Below are 17,525 nucleotides of genomic sequence, written 5' to 3'. Positions count from 1 at the left end.
TTAACCACAAACAGAGTGACCTCATTTGTAAATGAATATTTGTTATTACTTGAGGTCTTAAGTTCGAGCGCAAAAAATGTCAGAGGTGTGAGCGTTTAACCTCAAATGGTTGAAGAAATATTGTCTTGTTCCTACCCTAGATATAAATTAATCCCACTGTGTAGTCCAATGACCTAGATTTTTCTTTGGCTGGCTTAAGTAAATTATGGATTTTTAAAGGGTTAAAATATAGTTTTGTTATTATCTTTAACTTATATAAAATTAGGATAAATTTGGATGGAAAATTTTAAAATTTTAGAGATTTCTAAAATGTTAATATTTTGAAATATGCTATTTATTTTTACTACATTATTTGAATAAATAGTAATTTCATAATAAAAAAGATATTAAAATTATATAAGCTTGAAATATAATTATAAAAAAATCACAAGATATTAAAAATAAGTGTAACATACATAAATGATCCCTCGATTATAAAGTGTTGTTTTATTGAGTGATCCGACCATTAAAAGTTATAAAATGGTCCCTGGTTATAAGGCATTGCTTTTTTAAGTCCCCGAGCAATTAAAGTTACAAAATGGTCACCCGACTATTCGTTGTATTCCAAACTCGTTCTTTTTCGTTAAAAAAATTGATGACAACTTGAGTTGAACGTTAAACTGCTAACTGAGATACTAACTGAGATATGATATAATATGAACCTAGAATCTCAAACGACTATTATGTCACAACCAGTAGGTTAACACTCAGCTCAAATTACCATCATTTTTTAACGAAAAAGGATGAGTTTGGAACACAATGAATAGTTGGGTGACCATTTTAGAACTTTTATTGCTCGGGGACTTAAAAAAGTAACGTCCTATAATCAGTGGACTATTTTGTAACAAAACACTAATTTAAAAAATAATTTCTACTGCCTTATATAAATAACTTTTTACCACATTATTCAAATAATTTTGACAATTATTTACGGTAAGTATAAAGAAACAAAATAAGGAGGGCAGGTCACATGGTCAATAATAAATAAAGGATTGTGACTGCAGTAATTCATAGGATCAAGTATGAGCCTATAACTCTACAAGTCTTTAGGGAAAGGGATATTAATGGAAACTACTAATTTTTTTTAAAGACAAATTTATTAAAGAGAAAATAACCTCAGTAACCAAAAATCCCAGATAATATATGATTTTGACCAACTTTTTTTAGATTTACGAAAATGACCAACAAAATCGCAATGCGATCTCTAATTCGCATTGCGATATCCACTATCGCAAATTCGCGTTACATTTCGCGGTGCGATAGTTGAAAATCGCGTTGCGATTTTTCATTTCGCGTTGCGATAGTCTACAGTTGTCGTTGCGATTTTCCAAATTCGTTGCGATAGTCTATAGTTGTCGTTGCGATTTTCCAAATTCGTTGCGATTTTCCAATTGCGATAGTCTATAGTTGTCGTTGCGATTTTCCAAATTCGTTGCGAAAATTCGTTGTGATAGTTTAAAAAAAAGATTTTGTTTCTTAAGAATTTTCTCTAAAAAGATAGTATCCGCACGGACGTGTCAAAGACAAGAAAGTATCCACAACCACGACCACGACCACGACCCGACCCGACCCGAGACTAGACGGCGGCGGCGGCGGCGCGCGAGAGTCCCCCTTGTTCTCTATCACTCAACAAGAAAGTGGGAAAGCCAAGCCTTAAATACCATTCCCAATAGTGTTTCCAATACTATGTGGGATTTGAGCATTACCAACACTTGTTCCCAATACTATGTGGGATTGAACCTTAAATAGTGATATTATTTTTGAATGTTTTGCTTAAAATTGAAATAATCGCGATTGATTGTAGATTGACTTTTAATTATGACAAATTTAATCGTATAATACTAATGCAATTGGTTACTGATTCAGTTGTTTTAAGGTGCATGATTGTTAATTGTTTCCTGAATAATCACATTGTATTGGAAACAAGTGTTGGTAATGCTCAATCACACATAGTATTTGAAACACTATTGGGAATGGTATTTAAGGCTTGGCTTTCCCACTTCCTTGTTGAGTGATAGAGAACAAGGGGGACTCTCGCGCGCCACCGCCGCCGTCCGTCTCGTCTCGTCTCAGGTCGGGTCGGGTCGTGGTCGTGGTTGTGGATACTTTCTTGTCTTTGACACGTCCGTGCGGATACTATCTTTTTAGAGAAAATTCTTAAGAAACTGTAGACTATCGCAACGCGAAATGGAAAATCACAAAGCGATTTTCATCTATCGCAACGCGAAATTAAAAATCGCGGCGATTTTCAACTATCGCAACGCGAAATGGAAAATCGCAACGCGATTTCTAACTATCGCAACGCGAAATGGAAAATCGCAACGCGATTTTCAACTATCGCAACGCGAAATGGAAAATCGCAACGCGAAATGGAAAATCGCAACGCAATTTTCAACTATCGCAACGCGAAATGCAACGCGAATTTGCGATAGTGGAGATCGCAATGCGAATTAGAGATCGCATTGCGATTTTGTTGGTCATTTTCGCAAATCCAAAAAAAGTTGGTCAAAATCATATATTATCTAGGATTTTTGGTCACTGAAGTTATTTTTTCTTTATTAAAAGCAAATTATCGCATTCATAATTTTTTATTTATAAACAAATTAAGATTATTTGATTCAATATTGAACATTAAAATATTGGATTTGATTTAGCATCGACTCTTATTTGCTATTATAGTGATCTTTCATGTTTTGGACTCTTGGATTAGATTTTGATACACGATTTATGTTCATGAATAGTTTTTTTTTCCATGTCGCTCGGATCTGATTTAAAATTTATTGGTGGTCTTTCAATAGTTTGATCATATTTTTTTTTGGTCTAAAAACTCAAATAAAGATAAATAGGAACAAATCCGACTGCATTAGTAAACGAACCACAACAGGAGATCAAACTACTGAAAGATCATCGACAATCTAAATTAGAGTCAAACGTCGTGAGAAAACTATCTATGAACGCAAACCGCGTATCTAAATCTAACCCAATAATCCAAAATAGAAAAGATTAGTATAATAGCAAATAAACATTATATTGATTAATCAAGAAATAATAAAACATATTCTATTTATACACAGAGACCAAAACCGGTAGTTTAAGTACTAAATCGTATATTTTACCCTAGAAATATTTGAGAAAGAGAGCTAACTCGTGAGTCGTCTCTTTATATATTTGCTCTCCATCCTCCCCCAGATCTCGAAAGATTTTTTCTTGACCAATTCCCTTCTCTTATAAACAACGTCCATTGTTGTCTTCTTCGTTGAGCAAACCCATTTATTTAGATGGTTTTCCAAGCTGCCCTTTTGCACGAGTTCATGCAAAAGAAAATTGAGATATATTTTCATCCTTGCGTATGATTGAGTTCGTGCAAAGGGACTCTTGGAAAACCATCTTGCTTCATGGGGTTAATCCTTCTTTCCTTCATGCCACTGTGTTACCTACGGTTCAGAAAATAAGGTAAAAATTTTGATGAGCTTAACAAGCAATGAGTCGAGCTACAAATTTTTTTAACGAGTACGAGTCGAACATTGCCCAACTCGTGCTCATTAAGCACCTTTAATACAGAAATATCATATTTTGGCTCCCCCAAATTGGGCCTTCTGGTGGAGAGTACACTGCCTAAGGTTCTTCCTTTAGCTATGTCTGTGATTGTCATCTTGCTGCTGCTATATGCCATACTAATGTCTAATGATCTAAAGAGTCTCCATTTGCTGGTCCGATACGTATATTCATTCTCGAACTCGCAAACTAAATGCCCCCTTAAGCCGGTAAGCCTATGCTTTTATAGCTTTTTGAAGATGCGCTTAGGCTTCAGGAAATTTTGTGCCTCCGTGCGTCTTTTAAAACCAAGATTTGGACAGGGACTATACAGAATTCAGAAAAAAAAAATGTACTATTATACACCCTAAGGTACCGTATCGAGTTACACCAGTTCAGTTGTCTGTCAAACCTGCATGAAGCCGATGCAAGAAAGCTCTGGCATACATTCTATAGTTGAAATACAAGGCCATCCCTCATTGTAAAGTAGTTGTCCACAAGCCTTTTGCCATGTGATCACATACTGGCAACAAGTATGTAACCGGTACGGTATCGAAAAATCTAAACACCATTTACCTTAATGCCACTTAATGAGTTGAATAGAGCGTTCTTGTCTGCAAGCTCATGAAGCTCGGATTCAACGGTCTTTGCGATTTCGGTGTCTTCTAGACCCGGCTTAGGAAAATCTACATGAACCGACCCCTGTTTGAGCAAACCAGTCTCTACAAGTGTTGATTGTTGCTTTACGTAATTGTAAAGTTGTTGATGGAAGGTATGATCTAATGAGAAACAATCATCTACTGTTCCATTGCTGCCGTTACGTGATGACCCCGAACCTTCTTTTCGAGACAAATGCGGGAGGGATGAATACTCCATTATCTGGCATAGTTCAGGTGAACATGTCAGATAGATCGTAACGAGAATCAAGGCAAAGCAAGCAAAAGCATGATTTACTAATTTTTGTTTATATACATATATATAAAGGATAGCAGAAATGAACTAAATGTCCTATGCTGATCAAGAGGAACTTCCAAGAGAAGCAATTCATTAAAGCTATCTTTTCATAGTAAAATCGAAAGCATTAACGACCGAAAATAGTTGAATACGAACTTGAGATCAGCAACAATCCTCTTCACGTTACGGAAGCATAATAGCGAACACTAACGGACTTCAGAGTCCGAAGAAAATACGTTTTATGAAAAAACACGAAGCTACTGCTGATATTTGAGAAGGAAACATGCTTTCAAGAGAGTTTCACAACTAAAGATGCAATTGATTTTCTTACTTTCAGTAACTCATCCCTTCCGCAACCTTGGAGCACCCGAATTTTCCGCTTCGTCCTTTCTTGCAAGAGGGGTTTTACAGCCTGCCGACATTTGCATTGAAGCATTAGGCTTATGTTTTGTATGACTCGGCTAAGAGAATGTAGGTATTAAGAAAAGTAAGAACCTTCCAACATGCCGAAAATATGTACGGCACATTGACAATATAATATGTCCCGTCTTCTCAGGATAATTCAAGTCATCAATTGTTGTTATAGTAGTCAATAGCTGCATTGGCAAATAGGATAAGAGACGGATCAGCAATAGAAAGAGGAAGTATTGATATAGTAACCAGCACATTTCGATCACCCGTCTCAACATATACGTGTACAGATACATGACAAACTTGCTTAATACAAAGATACTATGTACAGAAAGAGAGACGGTTCAAAGAGATTGTACAAACTTGCTTAATACAAAGATACTATGTAGGGAAAGAGAGACGTTCAAAGAGATTGTACGGAGAAAGGCTAAATCATACTATAAACCACACCTTTATTTGATTCAGTGCCGAAAGCTTCAAGCCAGTCATATCCAAAATTTTAAGGCATTTGCTAATATGCCGTCCATACTCTTCTGAGGCCTTAGGCTATAACAAATGCGACATGTTATATACAATACATATAAAGACGGTAAGCGAGAATATACATGAGAAACATCATAATGCCGAAGTCCATACTCACCAATACAACACGATCTCTATATCCGTTCATTTGAATGTGTGATTGTACATAGTAATTCACCTAGAACACAGAAGAATGTTTCAAGTTCATACATGACAAGTCTTTGGATGATTTCTTTCAACATCAAACCAGATTCTACTTGCTGAAATGAAAAATAGATCATCTCCTTACTGATGCTTTATTGTATGTGCTGAGCCCAACACCGATGGCAATCACAGGAAGACCCTGAAAATTTAAGAGGGCATGTGTCGATTAATCGCGTAACAAAAGTTCTTGTTCTGAAGGAAGGGATCCTAATAGCTCTAAAACAAGTACAAGAGATCAACTCCACATTATGTATATATGAAAATCAAAACAAACATGGATATCAAGATGATAAGAAAATACCTCTTTTGAGTATCCCGAATGTAACCCCCTAGACCCGGCCTATGCGTTTCGACTAAGTCTAGTGGATCACATTATGATTATTAAAGACATTTTTCGAAACCGTTATTCCATCAATATAAAATCACATTATAAATAACATGAAATTATAAACAAATTATCAAAATCCAACTCGTAAATATAGTACCAATAAATAATAATTTAATTTAAAACATGTCTTCAAATTCAATATCACAATAAACCGAGCAGTATTAGAAAAAGAGTTATCATTATAAAATCCGATATTTTAAAATAAGGTCCATGTCACCAAAATAAAGTCAACTTGCCAGATAAAAACATTACAATCTGATTTACTTCAAGAGATATGTTGATCCTCCAATTGCTCGAACCAATGTATCTAACCAACAGTATCTGAAAGGGGAAAACATTTTCAAAAGGTGAGCTAGGCTCAGTGTGTCCCAACATTTCCATAAAATCACAATAGGTACAAATCATAGTCCAGTAATCTCACAAATTCGTAAAAGAGTTTAACTTTTTGAAAATTATAGTTTAAACCCTTTTCCGGTACACCATCAGTAGTTCCCAAAATTATTTTCCATATAGCTTACTTTATGCACATAGCAAAAAGAAAGCCGACTTAAGGATAGACTTTGAAGCTTGTATCCTTAAACCCAAGTCAATAAGTCCATATAGCTTACCCTAAGCACACAACAAAGGAAAGCTGACCTAATGAAACATCTTGGGGCCCTCAAGAGTCACATTAGGCCCAGTTAGCTTGATCAGAGCTATTCCATCGTAATTCAATTCCAAAATTCAATTGCACCGTGACATAAATTCCATAAATCCAAAAACATGGTAATCATATACCATTTCAAAACAAAAATTAGATAGCAGCCATATTCCATAAATTATCACATTAAATTGGTGCATCAATAAAACAATAACCAATGAATTCGGTGTACCACATATTAAAACCAATAAAACAGTTCAGTAATAAGTAGGGAACACACCTCGACAATAGATTCAAATAACAAATCTACTGATTGCTGGTTTCACCACGCTCTGCTACAGTTTTCGAACGGGTGAATACTGCCACACGTGGTTTAACTGATCTAGAAGAGCTGGGTCGAGCTGTCGAACGATCCGGAGAGTCTCTTGTACCTTCAAACAATAATATTTATCAGTCCCAAATCCTATTTAATTGTTCAAAGCTAAACTTCTTAAGTATATAAGCATTTTTCGGGTTTGACTATCAATTTGAGGTATTTCGAGTCTGAATTTGGCCAAACAGATTGCGGAATCGGAATCAGGACGTCGAAAAACATAAAGTATGACTTTCCGAAAAATCAAATTCTTGGTCAAAGTCAAAGTCAACCACTTTGACCGTAGATTTGGAGACCTTCGGATTCGAATTTGACAAAACGGACCACGGAAACGGAATCGGCACGTCGAAAACTATCAGGATATGTATACTCGGAAAAGATTAACGGTCGTTTAATGCTCGGTCAAAGCCATTTTAAGTTTTGGTCAAAGAAAGTCAACGGTCAACGGTCGGGTCGGGTTGGGTCAACGGTCGGGTCGGGTCAGACCGGTCAGACCGGTTCAGACCTGTCAAACCGATTGAAACCGGTCAAACCGGTCAGAACCGGTTAAACCGGTTTCCAGCAGCCACTCGCCCTGCGGCGGCGCGTGTGGCACGTGAGGCGTCCTCCGGGGCCCTAAAAATCCCGAAAAAAATTTCTAAAAATTATTTTGAGCGATTTCAAGATACTTACAACGATCGGTTCAAATTTTTGAACGGCGGAGAGCTCGATTTCAAATCGGCCGAATCTTTGACTGCATCACCTCCTCACGCGCCGCCGTCTACGGCGGACAAGGTTGACACCGGTGAACTCGGAACGGCACAAGGAACACGATGGTGCGGGAGGTGTCGTAAACGGAGCAACGATCAGCGGTGAATTTAAGATTTCCTCGACGATAGAGCTAACAAAAACCGTCGCTACTTTGACTGGAAATTCCCGACGTTTGGCCGCGTTTCGCTTCAATTAATTTGAAGGGTTTGTTCCTCGCTCGATGATGAACACAACGGTGGTTTCAAAACAACGATCGGAATTCGGACGGCGTTTGGATCGGACTTGAAAGTAGAGGTGTGAGAGGAAGAAAATTAAAGAAATAGCATTTGTGATTTCTGATTGTAAATCAGAAATCACGCTTAAATCATCAAGCCTACCGACAGTTTTAGGGAAAATTCAGGGCTTGGTCCCTGAATTTCCTTTACTTCAAAAATGGCATACAAGTTTCCATAAATTTTAATTTAGTCACTTAATTTCACCCATTTTCACAATTTACCTCCAATTTCAATTAATATTATTTTGTAAATATTCGGGTTGTTACAATTCTCCCACTCTACAAGAAATTTCATCCTCGAAATTTACCTTACGAGAATAGTTGAGGAAACTGAGCCTCCATTGACTCCAATGTCTCCCAAGTAGCTTCTGAGGGGCCTCGATTACTCCACTGAACTTTGACCATTGGAATTCGTCTATTCCGAAGAACTCGTTCATCTCTCTCTAAGATCTGAATGGGCTCCTCTTCATATGACAAATCAGGTCTCAGCTCTACTTCTTCAACCTGAATAATGTGACCTGGATCTGGATGGTATCTCCTCAATATTGATACATGAAAGACACCATGAATACGACTTAGCTCAGAAGGCAACTCAAGCTGATATGCAACAGGTCCTACCCTCTTCAAGATACGAAATGGTCCAATAAATCTTGGACTCAATTTACCCTTACGCCCGAATCTCAATACTTTCTTCCAGGGTGAAACTTTCAAAAAGACCCGATCTCCCACTTCAAACTGTCTATCTTTCCTTCTTTGATCTGCATAAGATTTCTGCCTATCAAATGCCTCTTTCAGACGGTCACGGATTAATCTGACTGTGTCCTCCGTCTCTCGCACTAACTCAGGTCCCAACGTTTTCCTATCACGCAACTCAGTCCAACAGATCGAAGTGCGACATTTACGCCCATAGAGCGCTTCATAGGGTGCCATACGAATGCTGGTATGATAACTGTTATTGTAAGCAAATTCAGCCAACGGCAAAAAGTTCTCCCAACTACCATGAAAATCGATTACGCAACCCCGCAACATATCCTCCAGAATCTGAATTACTCTCTCAGATTGACCATCAGTTTGTGGATGAAATGATGTACTATAATCCAATCTTGTTCCCAAAGCCGTATGTAACGCCTTCCAAAATCTCGAAGTAAATCTCGGATCTTGATCAGAAATAATAGACAATGGAACACCATGCAATCTGACAATCTCTGAAATATACAATCTTGCCAGCTTATCCAAAGTATAATTTACTCGCACAGGAATGAAGTGAGATGACTTTGTAAGTCTGTCAACAATCACCCAAACTGAATCTTTTTTCGAAGGAGTCATAGGCAAGCCAGTAACAAAATCCATAGTAATACGCTCTCATTTCCATTCAGGAATCTTGATAGGCTGTAACAAACCTGATGGATGTTGATGTTCTGCCTTAACTTGCTGACAAGTCAAACACCTAGCCACAAAGTCAGATATGTCTTTCTTCATACCAATCCAATAATACCTCTCTCTCAAATTTCGGTACATCTTATCTCCTCCGGGGTGCATAGCATATGGACTACTATGAGCCTCAGTAAGGATAGTCTGCCTCAACTCAGCATCATCAGGCACACAATATCTACCTTTAAAGCATAAAACTTCATCCTGATCAATTGCGTAATCTGAGTTTGTCCCCTGCTCTACTTGCTCAAAGATGGAAAGCAAGGAGCTATCAAGGGGCTGCTTAGCTTTGATCTCATCAACCAAGGTCGGCTTAACTTGCAATTCTGCTAACAAAGTGCCATCGTCATATAAATTCATCTTGGCCATTAAAGACCTCAACTCCGATACCGTCTTTCGACTCAAAACATCTGCTACAATGTTAGCTTTACCAGGGTGGTAATCAATCACGCAATCATAATCCTTTAGAAGCTCTAACCAGCGACGCTGTCTCAAATTAAGTTCCTTCTGGGTCAGAAGATACTTTAAGCTCTTATGATTTGTGAAAATGTAACACTTCTCTCCATAAAGATAGTGTCTCCAAATCTTCAAGGCAAAAATTACTGCTGCCAACTCTAAATCGTGAGTAGGATAGTTACTCTCATGCGGCCGCAGCTGACGGGATGCATAAGCCACCACCTTACTTTCCTGCATTAAAACACAACCAAGTCCTGAATGTGAAGCATCACTATACACTGTAAAATCCTTCCCGGACTCTGGTTGAATCAACACCGGTGCTTGAGTCAAAACCGCCTTTAATTTCTCAAAGCTCTCCTGTTGTGCCTCGCCCCAGTCAAACAACACATTCTTCCTTAACAACTTTGTCAAAGGAGAAGCAATGATCGAGAAGCCCTCAACAAAACGTCGATAATAACCAGCCAAGCCCAAGAAACTGCGGATTTCAGATACGTTCTTAGGTCGTTTCCAATTCATAATAGCCTCTATCTTACTGGGATCCACCTGAACACCTCGCGCAGAAATAATATGCCCCAGAAATGACACTTCTTGAAGCCAAAACTCACATTTGCTTAGTTTGGCATATAGACGATGCTCTCTCAAAGTCCGCAGAACGATCTTCAAATGCTCGTCATGCTCTGCCTCAGTACGAGAATAGATCAGAATATCGTCAATGAAGACCACCACAAATTGATCCAAATATGGTCGGAACACCCGATTCATCAAATCCATAAAAGCTGCAGGAGCGTTCGTCAAACCAAAAGGCATCACTAAAAATTCATAATGACCATATCTAGTGCGAATGGCCGTTTTTGTAACATCAGATCCTTTAACTTTCAATTGATAATACCCCGAACGAAGATCAATCTTAGAGAATACAGTAGCTCATCGCAATTGATCAAATAAGTCATCAATCCTGGGTAATGGGTATTTATTCTTGACCGTCATCTTGTTCAATTTCCGATAGTCAATACATAATCTTAGCGACCCATCCTTCTTTTTCACGAATAAAACTGGAGCTCCCCATGGTGAAGTACTATGTCGGATAAATCCTCGATCGAATAATTCTTGCAATTGGACTTTCAACTCCTTAAGTTCCTTTGGAGCCATACGATAAGGTGTCATAGAAATAGGTGAAGATCCCGAATAAGTCTCAATCTCGAACTCTACCTCTCTATCAGGAGGTAACCCAGGCAACTCCTCCGGAAAAACATCAGGAAACTCGCTAACTGTACGAATCTCCTCGATCGTGGACAATGCACCTTTGGTGTTCAAAATACAAGCAATGAAGGTCTCATATCCCTTCCGGATCATATGATCAATTTCCATCGCTGAAACTATATTGGATAGATAACCACGCCGTTCACCAATTAACACAACAGTCCGACCATCTGAAGTCTTCAGAGTAGCCCGCTTGTATTCGCAATCTAGCTTTACCTTGTGTTTATTTAACCAATCCATTCCAAGAATTAGATCGAACTCCCCTAAAGGAAGTTCCATAAGATCAGCGAGAAAAATTTCTCCCTGAACCTCGAGAGGACAACGCCGAAATACTTTATTCACTAATATTGCTTGTCCTACTGGACTTGTAACTGTAACAGTATTTTCAGTGTTCTCGATCGGAATCTGAAGGTTTCGAGATACTGAGCTCGATACATAGGAGTGAGTAGAGCCATTGTCCAATAATGCAAAGTATGTGGTATAATAAATAGTAAATGTACCTGCAATAACCTCAGGCTCATCTCTGTCATCACGACGTCTAGTTGCATAAACTAAAGCTGGCTGTCTAGCCTCAGAAGCTATTGGCCCTCTATTTTGCTGAGGTCGGGCTCTACTGTCTGTCCTGGACGCTGATCCTCGAGTCTTTCCTTGACTACGATATCTAATTGGGGTCTGTACTGTAGTGTGCGAACGCACAAGAGTTTGGGTAGTGGTCTGCTCAAACGAAACTAACTGAGGACAATCCCTCCGATAATGACCACTAGATCCACACTGATAGCAAAGACCCATCTTCTTACGGCACTCTCCTAGAAAACGGCTCCGAAAGCGATCCTTAAAGAAATTCCAGGTCAAACGATCGGTAGGAACACTACTGGTCACTGACTCCTACCAAGTGTAGGCATTGCCATCTAACATCGCCACAACACCCTGATATCTCTTAGTTGAGTCCAAACCCAACTGATCCATGCGTCTCTCTGTATCTTGGAGCCAATCCTCAGCTTCAGTAGGAGCTCCACCTATTTGTCCCCCAAAAGTTCTAACTCCATTGGCAATCAAAGTCTGCGAAATAGGAACCTCATATACAACACCAGTAGCTTTGACTGCTCCCTGTATTAACTGCAGAAATTGTCTACCAAAATTCTCATCCAAAGCAACTCCGGTAGACTCTGACTCAATATCAGTCGCTCCTATTATCGGTGTAGTCATGCCAATACCAGCGACAGGAGGCAGATCCGTTGGGGTCGTAGGAGCATGATCACCTATCGGAGGTGGGGGATCTACCCGTATCTCATCGATCGGATCTGCGAATCTAGCCACTCGACCTCGTCCACGGCTAGTTCGACGACCACGTCTAGCACTCATTTTGATGGATCTCAAGTTTACTACAAAAGATAAACTTAGGGTTAGATAAGCACTTGGAGTCTCAAACATAGTTAAAATCTTAATAACTTTGTGACATGGCCTTAGTAACTCATTTTGTAAAATATTTCAAAACCGTATTTTCAATGTGGACTCATACACAGTCCGAGGGTTAAAAACCAAAAGCTCTGATACCAATAAATGTAACCCCCTAGACCCGACCTATGCGTTTCGACTAAGTCTAGTGGATCACATTATGATTATTAAAGACATTTTTCGAAACCGTTATTCCATCAATATAAAATCACATTATAAATAACATGAAATTATAAACAAATTATACTATCAAAATCCAACTCGTAAATATAGTACCAATAAATAATAATTTAATTTAAAACATGTCTTCAAATTCAATATCACAATAAACCGAGCAGTATTAGCAAAAGAGTTATCATTATAAAATCCGATATTTTAAAATAAGGTCCATGTCACCAAAATAAAGTCAACTTGCCAGATAAAAATATTACAATCTGATTTACTTCAAGAGATATGTTGATCCTCCAAGTGCTCGAACCAAGGTATCTAACCAACAGTATCTGAAAGGGAAAACATTTTCAAAAGGTGAGCTAGGCTCAGTGTGTCCCAACATTTTCATAAAATCACAATAGGTACAAATCATAGTCCAGTAATCTCACAAATTCGTAAAAGAGTTTAACTTTTTGAAAATCATAGTTTAAACCCTTTTTCGGTACACCATTAGTAGTTCCCAAAATTATTTTCCATATAGCTTACTTTATGCACATAGCAAAAAGAAAGCCGACTTAAGGATAGGCTTTGAAGCTTGTATACTTAAACCCAAGTCAATAAGTCCATATAGCTTACCCTAAGCACACAGCAAAGGAAAGCCGACCTAATGAAACATCTTGGGGCCCTCAAGAGTCACATTAGGCCCAATTAGCTTGATCAGAGCTATTCCATCATAATTCAATTCCAAAATTCAATTGCACCGTGACATAAATTCCATAAATCCAAAAACATGGTAATCATATACCATTTCAAAACAAAAATTAGATAGCAGCCATATTCCATAAATTGTCAATTAAATTGGTGCATCAATAAAACAATAACCAATGAATTCGGTGTACCACATATTAAAACCAATAAAACAGTTCAGTAATAAGTAGGGAACACACCTCGACAATAGATTCAAATAACAAATCTACTGATTGCTGGTTTCACCACGCTCTGCTACAGTTTTCGAACGGGTGAATACTGGCACACGTGGTTTAACTGATCTAGAAGAGCTGGGTCGAGCTGTCGAACGATCCGGAGAGTCTCTTGTACCTTCAAACAATAATATTTATCAGTCTCAAATCCTATTTAATTGTTCAAAGCTAAACTTCTTAAGTATATAAGCATTTTTCGGGTTTGACTATCAATTTGAGGTATTTCGAGTCTGAATTTGGCCAAACAGATTGCGGAATCGGAATCAGGGCGTCGAAAAACATAAAGTATGACTTTCCGAAAATTCAAATTCTTGGTCAAAGTCAAAGTCAATCACTTTGACCATAGATTTGGAGACCTTTGGATTCGAATTTGACAAAACGGACCACGGAAACGGATTCGGCACGTCGAAAACTATCAGGATAGGTATACTCGGAAAAGATTAATGGTCGTTTAATGCTCGGTCAAAGCCATTTTAAGTTTTGGTCAAAGAAAGTCAACGGTCAACAGTCAACGGTCAACGGTCGGGTCGGGTCGGGTCAACGGTCGGGTCGGGTCAGACCGGTTCAGACCGGTCAAACCGGTTCGAATCTTTTGAAACCGGTCAGTTGAAAACCGGTTAGACCAGTTTCCAGCAGCCACTCGCCCTGCGGCGGCGCGTGTGGTGCGTGAGGCGTCCTCCGGGGCCCTAAAAATCCCGAAAAAATTTCTAAAAATTATTTTGAGCGATTTCGAGATACTTACAATGATCGGTTCAAATTTTTGAACGGCGGAGAGCTCGATTTCAAATCGGCCGAATCTTTGACTGCACCACCTCCTCACGCGCCGCCGTCTACGACGGACAAGGTTGACACCGGTGAACTCGAAACGGCACAAGGAACACGATGGTGCGGGAGGTGTCGTAAACGGAGCAACGATCAGCGGTGAATTTAAGATTTCCTCGGCGATAGAGCTAACAAAACCGTCGCTACTTTGACTGGAAATTCCCGACGTTTGGCCGTGTTTCGCTTCAATTAATTTGAAGGGTTTGTTCCTCGCTCGATGATGAACACAACGGTGGTTTCAAAACAACGATCGGAATTCGGACGACGTTTGGATCGGACTTGAAAGTGGAGGTGTGAGAGAAAGAAAATTAAAGAAATAGCATTTGTGATTTCTGATTGTAAATCAGAAATCACGCTTAAATCATCAAGCCTACCGATAGTTTTAGGGAAAATTCAGGGTTTGGTCCCTGAATTTTCTTTACTTCAAAAATGGCATACAAGTTTTCATAAATTTTAATTTAGTCACTTAATTTCACTCATTTTCACAATTTACCTCCAATTTCAATTAATATTATTTTGTAAATATTCGGGTTGTTACACCGAAAATCCTACAAGTTGAGAATCTCGTACCGCTCTGTATAGGTCTGTAGGGACAATTGGTTTCTACATAATTAAGAAAAAGTGATTTCATAAACTAATAAAACAATATGATTCCATAAACCAAAAGTATTAAGAATCAGTGTATGATAGAGAAATTCACCGATAATATGTTGTCAATCTCATTCTGTATTCGCCATTGTAAGCAATCAATTAACTGGAACAGTTAACGAATTATGAATTAAAACATGGAAAAATTGAGATCTTAATGCACGGAAATTGGTGTAACTTAAGTGCACCATATGAATCCCACCATTTTATGAGCTTTTTGAACATTCCAATCTCTCGCTTTGAGGAACCGCACTAGAGTTTCAGATGGATACCCATGATGCATATTCTGCAGACCAAGGTACTTGAGTTTAAATCACATTTTGGCAGATCACAGAACAAAACATGTATCTTGAAAGGTTGTTTTCATCCAATTTACCCACATGGAAGCATACAAGCACGGAAGACAACTAAATAGGCGAAAGATAAATGCACCGGACTTAATTCTACCGAAACACCTCAAAGGGGATACTTTCCAGTCCTAACTCGATTAGTTAATACCAAACATACACAAATTGTTTAAGATGATCCTTACTATTCCATTGCACATCTCACCGTTTAATGATCACTAACAAGCTAGTATTCTATTTCGGTAACCAATCACAAAAGATCGATCTTATGTTATCCCTACTCTTCATTTTTCTTGAAGCATCCATGTCTGGCACATGGTATAGGAGTATGATCCTCCAAAATACATGGAATAGCTCGATATGTACCCGAATCGAACAAACCTTTGAGTCATAGTAACTTAGGGATAAAACTAGCAAGTATCAACTAGCTTTTATCTAGCCCTTTGCCAAGATTCACAACGATTGAATCACCCCATAAACTAGAACCAATATATATATATATAATGTTGATAATCTATTTTCGACCCCTAACATAAATTCATGTGTCATCTCTGTACACGGCAGATCAAAAGAGACTGACCTGAAATGTGCTCTTGATTTTCTCATCATCTTTAAGTCAAATTTTCCAAAAATAAAAAGTGTTAGTGATTTGCAGATCAAAAGAAAAGAAACCCATATATATATATATATATATATATATATATATATATATATATATATATATATATATAATACTTAAATCTCACCATTGTCCATCAAAGACAGAAATTGCTTGATGGCTTCTTGATGAGCATTGCTCATTTTTTTTTTCTTTTGTTTTCTTTCCTTTTTAACCAATGACCAAAAACAAAGTAAAGAACAAATTCCGATGACAACAAACTATAACTTCATCTAAATTCAGAAGCTCTGGGTCTACCTACTTTCCCCCTTTTGATCTCTTTGTAGCTTAAAGTTTGAAAATTTAAGCTCAAGAATCTTCAAAAGAGATAAGAATTAAAAATAGAGAAAATAACCTCAGTGACCAAAAATGTCTTATAATATACGATTTTAACCAACTTTTTTGGGTTTGCCAAAATGACCAACTAAATCGCAATGCGATCGATAATTCGCAACGCGATCTCCGGTATCACAAATTAGTTTCCAGATTCGCAACGCGATTCTGACTATCGCATTGCGATTTCCCAAATTCGCGTTGCGATTTTCATAATTCGCAATGAGAATAGGTAAATCGCAACGCGAATTTGGAAAATCGCAATGCGATTACGTAAATCGCAATGCAAATACGTAAATCGCAATGCGAATCTAACTATCGCAATGCAATTTACATAGCGCCATTCGTATTAACGCGTATTTTTTTTCAAATTCCAAACACGAATATATTAATATATCGGAACACTGAACCGTCCACAGTATATCCCGTAATCGTAACTCATAACCTAAAACCCTAAATCACAACTCAGTCTCATCTCCATCTCTCACTCTCTAAGGCGACATCCGTCCCCATCTCTGACGAAATCAGTCCCCACGACGATAACAGTCTCCATCTCCGACGAAATCATTCACGGTCAGAAATGGAAAATCAACTAAATCAACCACCGAGGGTTAGTTTTTTTTTAATTATTTTTATTTTGAAATTTTTGCATTATTATTAGGTTTTTCATATTGAAATTGATGATAAGTTTACTGGTGTTTTCAATAATAGATTAATCATTTCACTTAGATTGTTTATTATATTCATTCGATTGCTGCCAATACTGCTAAACTGTTTAGTCTTTAACCCTATGAAGTTAGTATTTGTCTTTGTTTTGTCTTTTGGTTGAAGTAATGCAATCCATTCAAGTTTCTTTCAATTTTAGTATTTGAAACCAAGAATGACTATCGCAACGA

At 38.0% G+C, this 17,525-nt stretch overlaps 1 pseudogene; it reads right to left on the bottom strand.

Moving 5' to 3' along the window:
- Positions 1–4,134: 4,134 nt before the first annotated feature.
- Positions 4,135–16,439, bottom strand: LOC120205347 (annotated as a pseudogene).
- Between the last annotated feature and the right edge of the window lie 1,086 nt (positions 16,440–17,525).

This window comes from Hibiscus syriacus, unplaced genomic scaffold (assembly GCF_006381635.1).
Source record: "Hibiscus syriacus cultivar Baekdansim isolate YM2019G1 unplaced genomic scaffold, ASM638163v2 tig00012370_pilon, whole genome shotgun sequence".
NCBI classification, from domain to species: Eukaryota; Viridiplantae; Streptophyta; class Magnoliopsida; order Malvales; family Malvaceae; genus Hibiscus; species Hibiscus syriacus.
Note: the sequence above shows the minus strand (reverse complement) of the source record. Positions and strands in the feature narration are given on the sequence as shown.